A 15,883-nucleotide genomic window follows, 5' to 3' on the forward strand; every position below is an offset into this window, starting at 1 on the left:
TCCAGGACACCATTGGTTTTCTTCCTCACTCTTTCTGGCTGCTTGTCACTCATCCCCTTGGCCAGTTGCTCATCTCCCTGACCTGTAAGCTCCAAGATACCCAGCACTTGGTCCTCTTCTATTTATGCTAACTCCCCTGGGGACCACACCAGTCTCACCACTTTGTCTACCACCAGTGACTGCCCAAATGTATCTCTCTGGTCTGAATGTCCTTCCTCACCTCCGTATTCATTTATACTGCCTTCTTCACACCTCCACCTGAATGTCTAATAAAAATATCAACCACCACCCCTTGAAAGGTTTCTATACCATACAGCAGAGCATTTTAAGCACTGACATACAACTCACTAAAGAGATAAAGGTAAGACCAAAGCATCTGTCTTATTAGAAATAAGAACCACCACTTACCATCCTTAAATCAGTATTGCGCTTTAACTGTCATAAATTTAGCAATGCATTCATGAAACACTCTGCAGATGTTTTGCCAATTGACAGAATACTCTAAGCAGGCATGACTGTCCTAAATTGCTTATTGGCACTGAATTGTACATGTTATGTACATGCACAGTAACAGAGGAGTGAGAGTATTGTTCCTTCTCCAGGCAACACAGCAAGAACCGTCAATATAGTGTGTGAAATCCAGGATTCATGTAAGTTTGGCTTCTGTTGCCACCAGACATTCACCCACACATCTCCCTACATTTGAGGGGTCACTTGGTGATCCACTGAATATCAGATTTCTTTGGATAACTTTATGAATCAAAAAGGATTCACTCAAGGATCTGTATCTGGAATCTTCCCCATAAGAGTTCCTGCCCCATATGAGCTCAGGACTCTCAGAAACCCAGGTGGCACAAACCATGAACTTCAACAACAGCCTGAGGGCTGTGAGTACGCCCCAGCACGGACACCACGGACACTCACAGCCACCAGCATACACACAAATCCAGGGTGTGACATACCCGAGCTCAGTCTTGAAAGTCAGGCTGTGTGCTTTATTGAGTCAGGGGCTCTGGGCAGTAAAATTGCTGGCTATTGGGCTGGCTGTCCTTCACTTTTTCCCCCACTCAGTGAATAGCACCCCACCCTTCCAGTTTATCTGGCCAAAAACTTTGGGGTCATCTTTGACTCCTCCAGTCCTCATATCCCACTTCCACTCTGTGAGCAAATCCCGTTAATGGTCAAAGTACATCCAGAGTCTCATTGCTTCTCACCACCCCCACCACAAGAAGCCTGCTCTAAGCACCACTACCTCTCAACTAATGTCCTCAGTAACCTCTTAACTGGTTCTCTAGGTTTTTGCTCCAACCCCCCGCCCCCCATAGTCTATTGTCTAGACAAAAGCCAGTGATCCTGTTCAAAATTCGATCATGTTACTCTTCTACTCAAGACCCTCCAGGGACTACCCAACTGGCTTACAATTTTTTTAAAGGGCCTTAGAAAGTGACATGTGACCTTGTCCCTCATCCTCAGCCTTCGTCTGCGATGTGATGTCCTACCACTCTTCCCCTCACTCACTCTGCCCCAGACACCCCAGGGCCTTACCACTCCTTCAGTTCTCCAGGTATGTTCTACCCCAGGCCCCTTGCACTTGCTGTTCCTGCTGCACAGATCACTCCTTTTCCCAGATACACACGTTACCTTCTCAGTGAGGCCTTTGCTGACCACCCTGTCAAGAACTGCCACATCTCTTGCCCCACAACTCCAAATTGCTTTTTTACAGTATTTTCTCCTTAGGGAAGACTATGATCTAACATCAGAGTCTGAAAACTACGGGCTGTGGGCCAAATCTAGCCCACCACCTGATTCTGTAAATAAAGCTTTGTTGGAACACAGCCATCCCCATTCATGTCCATGCTGTCCGTGGCTGTTTTCACACTTCAATGGCAGAGTTGGGTAGCTGTGACAGAAACAACCTGTCCCACAATGCCTAGAGTGCTTACTGACTGGCCGCTTACATGGAAAAAGTTTGCTGACCTCCCCTTCTGGCTCTAACACATTGTTTAACATATTGTCTGTCCCTCTTCATGCAATGAGATCAGGAACTTCTACTTCTTTTCCTTGTTACACTGTTCCCAGTGCCAGTAACAGTGCCTGGTGCATAGCAGGAGCTCAATAAATATTTGTCAAGTAGATGGAGACATGAATTATGTAGTCACATGGTTGACTGGGAAGATCTAGGACATGTTGGTGACTTTTTTTTAACCATTTTAATTTTTAAATGTACAGAAAAACAACTAAGACATAAAAGTACAGTATAATAAATAACTGCATGCACTTAAGTAACCACCACCCAGGAAAAAGAATATGGCTGATGCCATTTCAAGCAAAACATCGTGTTTCCCTAAAATCCAAAATGAACTACAGTGCAGAGTAGAATTGTACCTGACACAAAGACTCTAATTCACCTAACACGAAGAGCCTTGGTTTCCTCTGCACATTCTGGTTCTCAGGCACTACGCAAATATTTTCTCACTGCTTTTCACCCAACAGCACACTTCAAGACAAAGAAAGAGCAGGAAAAATTCTGGAGCCTCACTCTAAAGCCACCCTGGCAAGGCTCATGTTAAGTTGCCTTGTAGCAGGGCTTTGGGCATATTGATATAATCATCTGCTCTTTATCTGGGGTCCCAGAATCCAATTCCACTCTAAAATGAGCACTACACCACTGAGGCTCCCAGGTCCTCATGTGAGCCTCTGACTTCATTTACCTTAAGTATTTGTGATACCCCGGAGCAAAAAATTAAGACAGCCACCCTCAACTTCTCTTCCTTTATATTTCTCTTTCCTTTATTAACAAGACACTGCTGGTGGTGCCCAGAGAATTCAGGAAGAAAAAAAAACAATCTATTTAGAAACAATTCTGACTTAACTGCTATGTCAATCCCTATCCATGTCTCCCTTCCTCTGAATGAGGAGGGACATTTGCATTAAAACAGTATCTCTCTTACTTAGAATGCACCTGCTCAGGCTGATTAAGCCCCAACTGGAGCCATAATCCTCCACTTTTGTGATCACTACCATTCTAACAAAATGAGTTATCACTTCTGGTGAGACATAAGAAAAAATCTGGACCTGTGAAAACAGAACTGTCCTCAGATGAGGGGGGAGAAAAGAAGGATGGACAGGGGCAGGGAAAACAAGGATGTAAGACATGAGTATTACCAAATATTTTCTTATAAAATTCATTGAAATGTTAAATCACAAATTATAGATAATTAACACTCCATAAATGAGACTATTGCCCACTGAGCTAAATTTTTCCCTCTACCAGACACACTACATATTGCTTTGTTTTACTAAAGGCCATGCTTTGTTTCTGCTAAAGGCCAGCCCATTCTAAATTTCACAATATAACTTTTGTTCTTAATAAAAGATAACTCCTATATAACTTTATTCAAGATTTGAAATTATACTGAGCTTTTAAAACATATTAACTTCCAGGCATAATTCCACCTGGTTTTAAGATAAGAAGTAGTACTGTAGGGTTCCCCTATTTTCCCCACCCACAGATACACCCACACATACAGGATAATCTCTGTCGAAAGTGCTGGAGGAAAGGACAAGCCGTCCACTTTCCACTGCATCAAGGTTTCATCTTCCACAGTTAAGCATAATGGCACACGATCTTCCCTACAGAATATTTTGGTAATGATGCACTATAATTACTGGATAACAGTTTTTTTCAAATATTTTCTCCTTTCCTCTCTCTATCAAATGTGGGAGGAGTAACAAATCAATTTTTCTTCATTTGTTTAAAACTCAAGCCCATATTTTATGAAATGTTAAAGGGACTTGTCTAAGAAAAAGATTAAAAACATGTATAGTAAAATGACAGCAAACTCACAATTATTAACAACCACACCTAAAACAAAAACAAAAACAAACTAAGCAAACAACTAGAACAGGAACAGAACCACAGAAATGGAGATCACATGGAGGGTTAACAACAGGGGAGTGGGAGGGGGAGAGAGGGGGAAAAGGTACAGAGAATACGTAGCATGGATGGTAGGTGAAAAATAGACAGATGGAGGGTCAGAATGGTATGGGAAATGTAGAAGCTAAAGAACTTATGACACATGGACATGAACTAAAGGGGGAAATGTGGGTGGAAGGGGGTGTGCAAGGTGGAGGGGAATGAAGGGGGTGAAATGGGACAACTGTAATAGCATAATCAATAAAATATACTAAAAAATAAGTGGAACAATAAAATCAATATTTCTCTTTCTCTAAAAAAAAATAAATAAATAAAAATAAAACAACAAATGAAAAGAATGATCTAAATCTTTCACTCAATTTAAGACCTATATTGAAAAAACTAAAATTCTGCTATGATACATTAGGCTAACATCATACTTTCTTTTTAAGGACACGAGAATATGCACAGTGTTGGTAAGAACCAACAAATCTGTCATTTCTAGTAAGAAAAGGTGACCTCACTAACTATATTCATCATAAAAAACAAACTCCACTAATCAGATTTGTACCTTTCCTGATGTACCAGCAAAGCATTATTATAACACAATAAACAGATATGCTGAAAAGGTATCTGGTGAAATACACACAAGGTTAATGAAATTTACAATATTTGCCAGAATGGAATCTTCTGAGACTATACATAGAATTATCTCAGTCGCACTGAACCAGTGGGGGGGAAAATTTGTTTATGTGTTTCCCTCTGCAAACCTCCTTCGGCACATACATGAGCTGCCACCATCAATTCACGAGCACATATCTGTATGCCTGGATACGGGGAGGATGATATGTCTATTAGGAGAAAAGGGTGGAAGCCGCTCAACAAAATTCTACAGGATCCCACAGGCATCGACATCACAACATGAATTTTTATGAGTTTTCAGGGAGAAGAAATATTTCCCACAAAAGGTTGATAGGGCCTGACAGCTTCGAGTGAGTGAAATGCACACGCCCTCAGGCTCTCGCTCACCGAGTTCCCTCTTCACAGATGGCACAGCTGTAACTCGGCACCCAGCGAGCCCCCGTCACAGTCAGGGAGCCAGGTTCAGGAGCGGGAGCCCCATCGATCTCACAGGTGAAACCAGCTACTGTAGTCACTCCTGTAAAAGCTATTCTTGCATAGGGGTCACACTTCTATTGGAGGATCAAAATACTAACGAATGATGACAAAAATACACGGGATTGAGTGTTATTCCCTTCACCCCCCAATTTCTTGCCACCATTTTCGCTATCCACACCATTCTGGACATGGGTTACTGGCCTGCCTTGGGTGACAGGCTGGCATTCACAGCACCACCATGAAGAGAATACCGTGCTCAGAAACGTTACTTGGTTGAACAGCAGCCTTTTGCGGGCTTAAAAACCACAGAAAGACACTGATGCCCTAGAAGGGGAGAGAGGTAGGCTTCTTCCTCCATTTCTCTGTCCTCATGCCCCCAAACACCCATCAGTTCAGCCAAATTAAATCAGAAAAAAAAATCCTTTTTGTAAAATGTGAACTAGCAATCTGCAGACTACTACAAAAAGTGAAAACACAATATTCCTGATGAGAATGACGCTTTTTAAAAATTTATTTTTTTAGAGAGAGGGAATGGGAGGGAGAAAGAGAGGGAGGAAAACATTGATCAGGGACCAAACCCATAACCCAAGCACATGCCCTGACTGGGAATAGAACTAACGGAGCCACACCAGTCAGGGTGGGCATGACACTTTTCAATAACCACCCTGCTATTTGAGGATTCACTAAAAAATGATCAGGGTAAAAACATCAGATGTTGTATCTAGTTAATCCGAAGTCTTTTAAACTGGCAATATAAACAAAAGTGTTTAGTTCTCTGTAATGAGACATTAATGTTTATCCAAAAGTTACATTTAGTTACATTGTGCTTCCCATACTCCCCTCAAGGAGGTGCTGTGGGGGAAGAGGATGAGCATCTGAGGTCAAAAGAAAAAAAAAATCCCACAGAAAGAACAAGGGCATGTGAGCTGGCCATCTCCTGTGTGGGACATGCTATCCCCAAACTTAGTGGCTTCAAACAAACACTGTCTCATTTTACCCCACCATTCTGTGAGCTGGGAACTCAGGCAGGCCTCAGCAATTCAGTTTCACATATTTTTAACATTATTTTCTTCAAAGTCACTGACAATAAACTGGTAAGTCCATTCATGAACAACTTTTAGAAAGGACCTAAATTTGTACGGAATTACGCTTTTAAACACACATACACACACACAAAATTGGATCCTTCTACAAATTACAAAACACTCATGAATAATGTAAGAAGTAGAGCCAAGTATGCAAACTCCATTATTACGCTGAGCACGCACACAAGTCAGTGTCCTTTATAGAAAGCCCTTAGGTCAAGCTGAAAGTCAGAAAAAAACCTGAGAGCAAAAACTTAGGCACTTCAAAGACAAAGAGATGAGTTCAAATCCTACCCATCACTAACCAGAAGACCAGATACCAACACCGTACTTGAGTTCTCTGAAACACCTGTTTCCTGGCCTGTAAAATGGGGCTACCCTCCTGCACCTCATGGGTTTGTAGTGAGGATAAAAAGGATGGCACGTGCAAAAAAGAAAAAAAAGCAGCTAGCACAGCTCCAGCTCATAAAAGGCTCTCAGTAAATGACCCTGGACAGTAAACAAGCTTTCTCCACAGCCAGCGGGAGCAAGGCCAATGTTTCTTCACCACTGGCCACTCACAGAACCACTGGCAGCCTTCAGCCGACACGGGCACACACCACCAGGATCTCCTGGTCAACCCTGACATGTCAGAACTCCACAGGGAATCAAATGTGCCCAAAGCTGAGACCAAAAACACTGCCACGGCAGCTATTTCCCTGTCCAACCCCAGCTGCCAAAAGAACAGGTTAAATAGTCTGCTGATTGGGCATTGTCTTTCTCCCCTTACGAGTTTGCTTTGGCGTTTTATTTTGTAAATGGTCACTGGCCATTTCACACTTGTGCTTCCCATACTCCCCTCAAGGAGGTGCTGTGGGGGAAGAGGATGAGCATCTGAGGTCAAAAGAAAAAAAAAATCCCACAGAAAGAACAAGGGCATGTGAGCTGGCCATCTCCTGTGTGGGACATGCTATCCCCAAACTTAGTGGCTTCAAACAAACACTGTCTCATTTTACCCCACCATTCTGTGAGCTGGGAACTCAGGCAGGCCTCAGCAATTCAGTTTCACATATTTTTAACATTATTTTCTTCAAAGTCACTGACAATAAACTGGTAAGTCCATTCATGAACAACTTTTAGAAAAAAAAAATCAACCCATCTCTGCTTTTCCTGATGCATGGTGGGAAGGAGCACTGGTTTCAGAAGCAGACAAACCATGAACAAGTTATCTGGTCTCTGTGAGCTTCGCTTTCCTTAACTGTGAAATGGAGATATCGCCCCTCTGCCTTACGAAATCACAGCTAGAATTTTAAAAATATAATGTACACAAAGCATGAGTGCAGTGCCCAGCACATAGTAGGCCTTCAATAAGGTATATGCTGAAGTGCTTTATGGACATTTTCAAAAGTTACATAGCCACAGAGAATCACCTCTAATTGACAACACCAGAAAACCCAAACTTTTTAGTGAGATACTGATCCTTGGTTATATTTGAAGATAATTTATATGCCTCATACTGTAGTTTTCATTTACCTTTTAGGAAGCAATCCAGTCAAATAAATCATTCATGACAGATTTGATGTTCTTCTTTCAGTCCAGATGTGACTGTGCAAAGTGTCTGATTTCAAGGCTCAGCCGCTTGGGCTGAAACCATTTTTTCCTGGTATTTACAGAGATAATTGAGCATGGTAATTCAGCAACCAATTGTGAAGAACAGCCACAAGCAATGCTGTCGGGGAAATTAATTAGTAACAGGAAAGAAAGGAGCAGTACTTACCAACTATTTACACAAGGAAGCCTTGGTCTTTTCAGATTTGCTTTTGCAAATATTTTTAAATGTTCTCTCCTTCCTAGGATGAAGTACACAGCACCCATGCCACTCACACAGAGGGCCCTGGCTTCCCGGGGAATTGTCAATCCAGAAACAATACCTTTCACCTCCAAGGAGGATGGCTAAGAGCTTCTTCACCTTCTCCTGGGCCAGCATTCTCAGGAGTTACAGGAAGAGAACCAGGAGCCCTAGACTTTCACTCAGATGTCCAGCCTGAACTGGTCTTATTCCAGGCAGTTCTGCCTAACTGGTGACAACTGGCCAGCCAGCAGCATCAGACTTCTAGAAACCACGTCTTGCAAAGACCTTGAATATACAGGGTCCAGCAGAGGTAAGGCCTGCTTGAGTGTGGTCGGTAGGGTAATAACACGGGTGTAATAATTTACAGTTTTAATTTGAACATTTCACCTAAATGTCATATGGTGTGCTTGACTGTAATATTATGTTACAGAATTACATGCTTATGATTTGTAAAGAAGATTTTATAATAAAAGGGGGGCGTTATTTGTGCCAGACCCTGTATAATACTTAAAACAAAAAAGAAATTTAAGTCATCTGTCCTTTGAATCCCACCCTGAATTCTCACCTTGACAAGGGGACACAGATGAACGTGAAAAATTCACACACCACACCCACCGATGATGCCCCACGGGGCAAAGTGGGGGACTTGACCCTGTTCTGCTCGGATCAGTCTTTTGGGGCCAGCACTCGCTCATGAGCTTCATCTTCCCTTAAGCTACAGCGTAAAGTTCCCTGTGTGCATGTATTTATTCAACAAAGATTTATAGCATACTCAGCTGCTGTGGCAACAAAGATAAATAAGACAGGGTCTCTGCTGTTGTGTAGCTTGTAGTCGGGCGAGGAGAAAAGACATCACAACACGATGAGGTCAGGGCATTAGCAGACAGGGTGGCATCCAAAGCAAGAAGTCACTGACTTGCTGGCAGGCAAGCGAGGGGAGGGATGGGTGGAACTGAGACCTTGGAGCTATGAGAAACTGAGCTCTTCATGCGTTCCTCTGACTGGTCTGGACCACCATATTTTAATTTCTAGTAAAAGTACACCAAAGGGCAGGACCCAGATTGAGTTCATGGGGCTATAGTCTCTCATCTAGGCACTTTCAGGAACCCACATTTAGATCACGAGTAGAACAGTTATGACACCTCAATTCACAAAGTCAGGTGTACCAGAAAAAAAAAATCACTCTTTTCTTGAAATTAAATTAATTTTGATTCCAAGGCCCATAGTGAGGAATAAGGTTGCTCCTGGGATGGCACACAAAGGGAAGGAAGCCTATCACGCTCACTGCTGAACCCTCTGGGATACCTGTCCCCACAGGCCCCAAAATCAGCACATCTGTGCTCTCATGCCCCCCACGTGGCACCGGAATCCTTGCCAAGGCAGGAAGCCCAGGTGTCTAAGACCAAGCTTTCCCGGGGAGCTGGCCAGTGGCCTCCTCCTCTGCCTCGTGCTGCCACCGAGAGGATCACCAAATCCCAAGCCCTGATCCCAGAACCCACCAACCTCAACCCCCTTACTATCCCAGGGCAATCTGCTTTCTTCTCTTTCTGCCCTCACAGAAAAACTAGCCTCCACCCCAGGGGGCACGGCACTCTCTCTTCTACAGCTTTAGACCTTTTATAAAGACACTGAGAAGAATCTTTCCTTCATACAGTTTCAGTTTTCGGCCAACCCAATATCCCCAAGGCAAGGAATTACAACAATCTGAGTTCCTGCTTGAAATACCAGGGAAGAGAAAAAGCAAAGACCAAGACACAAGTTTAATCACTTACAAAGTTTTTCTGCCGCATGAGCCCCCACGAACACAGCATCAGAGGGAGGGGGGTGTTTGCCTTGTCTCTGGTTGTAGGTAAACCCCCCACAGAAGCACCCCCACCATTTCCAAGAGGACAGACCCTGAGACCCTGGCCCTCTCCCCACAGTCGACCATGAGGCCCTGCTCCCCCCTAACCACTGTCCTCACAGGCCCTTCACAGTGGGTGGTGTGTGAAGTACCAAGTCTTTTTGGCACAAAAGAAACCTGCCCGTTCAAAGAAAAGGTCCCTTGAATGATCTTCTGCTCTGCAAGAAGAAAGAAATTCCAAGAAGATTTTTTTCAAAGCTTAATATAAAATTGAGATCTCACTGCCTCCTCAAGAGTCAAAGGATTCTAGAAACTCCAAATACATTTCCACAAGGACAATGGACACCTTCACTTCACACACCACCGGATGACAAGGCTTACAGGAATAGCTCCTACTCTCTGTCATCTCACGCATTAACCAGCTGTCTGCAAGCTCTATGCAGGGAGGCCGAACATTTCGTTTTCCGAGGTGAGATTACGAGCATGGCTGTAACTGTAAATTTCCAAAGCGCAGAGTACACACTGTGGTTACAATAAAAATAACTGCGACAGAGAACCACTGAAGAGGCAGAGGAACTGGCCAGACGCTCGCCGGGAGCCCCACAGACTGCTTTCTTCGTTATTTTCCCTGGAGGAAGAGAGAACGAAGCTACAGGTAAGTCTGTGTGGGAGTCTGACGTTAATTATAAAAGCAGAGCTGCCCTGGTCGCTCTGCCTTGGCTTGGACACTTAGCAAGCAGCACCATCTCCTAGAGCTGTCCCCACTCACGCTATATACTCATTTTCTCAGCCCCCCACTGCCTGGCTTTGTAATTTTATGTGGCTTTGGGAAGTGACTCGCAAGTCACCTGGGGACCCCATGTCACACAGGGACCCTCACACTAGTAGACTATGATTGGCAAGCACTAACACTCTGGTGAAGGAATTTCCCCCCATGCTTGCAGAATCCTGAAGGAGAAGGAAAACATCCCAAGAAGTTTTTAGAGAGTAGGTTTTTTTCCCCCATTGGCTCACTTCCCTCCTGACCTGCAAGCACTGGAAACTAGCTACCCTGACAGGCATGAAGCCTGGAGAAAGTATGTTATAAAATCACGAGATGTGCCTCATAAAACCAGTTACTGTAGTCATAGCTCAGAGGTCAGGGGGGCTCCTGGGTCAGGAGCTGCCACGGTGCAGGGTAAGTCCGCAGCTACGTTGGGGCTCTTCCCTGGCAGAGGCCATGATTCCTGCCAAAGACCCAGGGTGCCAGAGCTTCTCTGACAAGTTTTTCAAGTGCACTTTGAGGAGGAAGGGGAAAAAAAAAGATGGAAGGAATGTTTTAAGCTGCAGCTGGGCCAAAAACATCATTGCTCTCAACTTGGCAAATTTCAGGTAAGGAGTAACCAGAAGATATCCCAAAGCCAGAAGAGAAAGGGCTAGCCTCAAGAGATACGCCCCCAAATGGCTTACCTGGTAAATCCTCACCAAACATATTTTCTCCCAAAACTCTGCTCCCACAAACAATACCAAAAAATTCCTTAAGATGGGGACTAAAAATACTAGTTGTTAACATTGCTTAATTATCTAGGGAAATATAAATCTATTAAAAATACTTTTATATCATTGCTTTATAGACAGAAAGGAAGAGAGAAAGAGAAACATTGATTGGTTGCTTCCCCTACACACCCAGACCAGGGATGGAACCTGCAGCCTAGGTGTGTGCCCTGATAGGGAATCAAACCCACAACCTTTCGGTGACAGGACGACACTTCAACCAGTGGAGACACATGGCCAGAGTTAAAAAATAATCCTGATTAAAAACAAGCTGGTTTTACAGAAAATACTATATCCTGGTAGTACGGTTTATACCAGTCATTTTAAATGCCACAGGCACAAAGAGTTAACCATATGCATGTCAAAAAACCAACCTGCCAATTACTATTCCTTCTAAATATTATTACTTTTAAAGAGAAAAATAGAAGACTTCCCTGAGACTGCAGGTATGTCTAAGGAATGTTCTGCCAGGGTAAATCATTGCAGATGATACAACCTCCTTTTCTCCTGTCCAAAGCTTACATCTTCAAGGCACCAGGAAAGCCAGCCTCCAGATCCATCCCAGCAGGTGGGCGATGCTGCCCTCGGTTCCCTTCCCACCCCCACCTCCGGTCTGCATGGCACTTGCACTTGTTGACAGCGCACTGTGCACATTCAGGTCAACTCACTCTGTGCACACTATGTCTCCTAACCCGACCGGATGCTGCTTTGGGCACTGACCACATTCTTTCTCTCCTTTGCATCTCCCAGCCTCCAACCCCTACAGAGCTTTGCAAGCAGGAAGGCTCAACACAGATGTCTGATGTGACAAAGAAAAACAACTACACTTTCACACCAGCTCTGCCCCACAGCACAGCACGAAGGGCGAGCAGGACCAGGGGGGGGTCCTATGCCTCACCTCCAACAAGGACAGTTTCACCAGCACCTATTATTGAAACAGTGTGCTAAGGTGACACCCTTACTTCCCAGTACCCTATGTCCACCCATCTACCGCTCTGATGCTGCCTCCCTTTCTGCCTTCAAAAGTACGGGTCAGCAGGAAAGGAAAGAAAGATGGGCACTGCAAGAAAAGAAACCCAAGAAGGTGATTCGGCTCAGCTCACTCACCACCCCGTACTGGAATAATACCAGAGAGAGACATCGCCCCAGCCCACAAGCACAGGTCCAAATGAGCCCACGCACAGAATCCCACTGGAACGAAGTCCTAGTTTTTTACAGTATCATAAGCAAGCAGCTGTTTTAGCCACAAACTGAAAGCCACTCCCTCAAATGTCAAATTACTTTGCGTGCCCCAGACCTTAAGATAATACTTTAAAGTTATTAATTCATATTGCAAGTTTAGAAACAAAATTTTGGATACTCATGGAATTTAACTTTAAAAAATGACATTTTAGTGGTAATTCTGTTACAGAATCTGCCATTCTTCATCCAAGCCCACAGAGAAAGCAGCAGCAGTAATTAAATTTACATCCTTAGATGTTCTTAAATGTCAAAATAAATTTCTAAAAACTGCAGGTAACAGTACCTGAAAAATTCAGGAAAGGGCCCATCTTATTACAGGTTTTTCAGGCGCCCAAAGTGAGCACCCTGAGGTTTCTCAGCGGGGGTTACACCTACCTTATGGAGTCCTTGGTAAAGCTGTATGTATCATCTTACAGATCAATTTTGTTTCCTTTTAATTACCATGGATGGTCTCTCAGGGGACACTGAGTGGGGTGATGGACTCGCCCTCATTGCGGGAAACGCTATAAACAAGTTTGACAGGGCCCTCACCATCTCTTTAAAAGAACAAATGGCACTAATCCCACACGGCCTTACCCATCTCCAGAGAGGAAGGGAGAGAAAAACAGGAAGAGAGAAGAAATTAAAAGTGAGCAGCTCAGGGCATAATAAATAAAAACATCCTCTGGCTACAGTGCTGCAGCTACCCTTCCTCGAACTGTGGATTCACGTTCAAAAGAGAAAGAGGTCCCTAAAAACACACTTATAAGGTCCCTGTTGGAATGAGGGCATGTGGCAATTTCTTAAAGCCTCACCTGCAGGAACTATCAGTCCTATCACCTGAGCTAAACTAAAAGAAAAAGCATGGGAGGATTAATGTCTACTGGTGAGGGTGACTAGACAGTGCAAATTAGATCATCATTTGATCTACAAATTATACAAAAAAATTGTTTTGGACAATGGGTCCCTAGTGTTCGTACTTCTAGTAATAACACTTGGTTAATTTAAAGCACTCTGAGGAGTATTTTCTGAGGAATTACCTTCCACCTTTTTTTAAATTGTGGTGTAATTGACATAGAACTTTATATTAGTTTCAGGTATGTGACAGGATTTGCTATTCATATATAGTGTGAAATGATCACCACGATTCATCTAGCTAACATCCATCACCATACCTAGTTACCAATTTTTTTTCATGTGATGAGAACCTTTAAAATCTCTCCCAGCAACTGTTAAATATTTGATGCAGAATTAACTACAGTCACCAGGCTGTACAACACATCCTCATTACTTGGAACTGGACAAAGCCCGGACTGGTGTGGCTGGGTGGGTTGGGCATTGTGCCGCAAAGCCAAAGGTCGCCAGTTTGATTCGGGTCTGGGCACATGCTGGGAGGTGTGCGAAAGGAAGCAGATGGATATTTCTCTCTCACATCAATGTTTCTCTCCCTCCCTCCCCCTTTCTCTAAAAATAAATAAACTAAAAAAAAAGAAAGAACTGAATAGAAAATGGCAGGAGACATTGCTTTGGATTAAAATGATTTGCCGCCCCCCCATAGGAAGGGGTCTTGGGCACCCAGGAAGGTGTACAAAAGACGAAGAAAAACCACTGCCGTATCCCCAGGAGGTTACCCAGAGCCGCCATGTGGCTGGCCTGAAGGCAGAGTGTGTGGGTTTCCTCTCTCCAACTCAGCTGTTCCCTACCTCGTGAGAACACCCGGGAGGCCAGGGCCCTGCTCATCCAGCTGTGCAACTGTTGAGAGTTACTGGCCAGTAAGTGTACTCATGCCACAGTCATACACCTCCAGAAGCTGCTATTCTGCCCCCAACACTATAGAAAAGACAGACTTGCCCTCAGCATGCCAAAAGTAACCTCAGCATGAGACAACTTGAGAGGCAGCACTGCCTAGTTGGCAGCAGCAGCTGACAGGGTCAGAAGGCCAGGCTCCAGCCCAGGTAAACTTAATCTCTGAGTCAGAAAAACAGGGTGCAAAGCAGCCTTTGACCTTCCAGATCCAAAATGCTACCTTCTTCACTGCGTCTAGCAGGGTTATCCCATTCCATTTCTAGGACTTTATCATCCCATTACGCAGGTTAATTGGGCTTTTGCAGGCTGATCTGGAAGCTGAATCACTATTTGAACCTATTTCTGTGAGACTTCATGCTCCAAACTCCAAACAGCTGACTTTCAAACAAACTTATAAAACAACTCTGCCTGGCTGGCATAGCTCCATGGATTGAGCACAGGCTATGAACCGAAGTATCACAGGTTCAATTCCCAGTCAGAGCACATGCCTGGGTTGCGGGCCAAGTCCCCAGTGAGGCCACTTGAGAGGCAACCACATGTTGATGTTTCTCTCCCTCTCTTTCTTTTTCCCTCCATTCCCCTCTCTAAAAATAAATAAATAAAATCTTTAAAATAAAATAAAATAAAAATTTAAAATAAAACAACTCTGATAGTTCAGGCTGGAGCTGCCAACCTGTGGACAAAATAATAAGTAATAATAAAATCAGTAGACTGGTAAAAAGCAACTTCTGATAGATTCTGATTTGTTATACTGTATTTGTCAATTGCAGTTGACATACAATATTATATTAAATTCAAGTATACAGCATAGTGATCAGAAGTTTATATAACCTACAAAGTGCTCACCTCAATAAGTCTATTACCCATCTGACACCATGTGCAGTTCTGAGGAGTACCCATTTCACACCATACGTAGTTATTACAATATTATTGACTATATTCCCTATGCTGTACTTCACATCTTCATGACTGTTCTTATAACTGCTAATTTGTACATCTTAATGCCTTTCACCTTTTTCACCCAGCCCCCACCCCCAACCATCTGGCAACCATCAAAACGTTCTCTATATGACAGATGAGGGTTTAACTTTGCAAGCAAACTTTGATCCACTTGCAGGCCTGAGCAGCAAGGATCCAGAGCAGTACAGGAGGGCCCTGCTCATCTGCCAGGGGAAACAGAGACCATACAAATCCTTTAAATGAAAGAATGATTTTTAAACATCGGAAGCTATTGATCTAGCACACAGGAATGACAGACTTATGAGGTGACATGTGGCCCACAGAGAGTAAGTCCAGGCAGCAAGCAAATCACAAACCCAAATGTTCTCTGCTTAGAGCCTATACTAGGAAAGCAGGTTCTGCCACTGACCTAAGGATTCACAGGTGGTTCTAAGACAGAAAGACCCAGTTCTACAGTCAGAGCCTCCAGGAGCTAGCACCAAAAATCATCCTTCCTAATTCCCTAGAACAGGAGTTTCCGATGCACACCACAGTATGGTACAGCACCGAGAGAAATGCACAGCTGGTCT

The 15,883-nt window shown here is 43.8% G+C and overlaps 1 protein-coding gene across 5 annotated transcripts in view; it reads right to left on the reverse strand.

The window, feature by feature from the left end:
- Positions 1-15,883, reverse strand: part of MAST4 (microtubule associated serine/threonine kinase family member 4) — a 527,976-nt gene that overhangs the window by 500,524 nt on the left and 11,569 nt on the right. The gene's annotated exons all lie outside the window — the stretch shown is intronic.

This window comes from Phyllostomus hastatus, unplaced genomic scaffold (assembly GCF_019186645.2).
Source record: "Phyllostomus hastatus isolate PE091 unplaced genomic scaffold, TTU_PhHast_1.1 phas_contig_58, whole genome shotgun sequence".
NCBI lineage: Eukaryota > Metazoa > Chordata > Mammalia > Chiroptera > Phyllostomidae > Phyllostomus > Phyllostomus hastatus.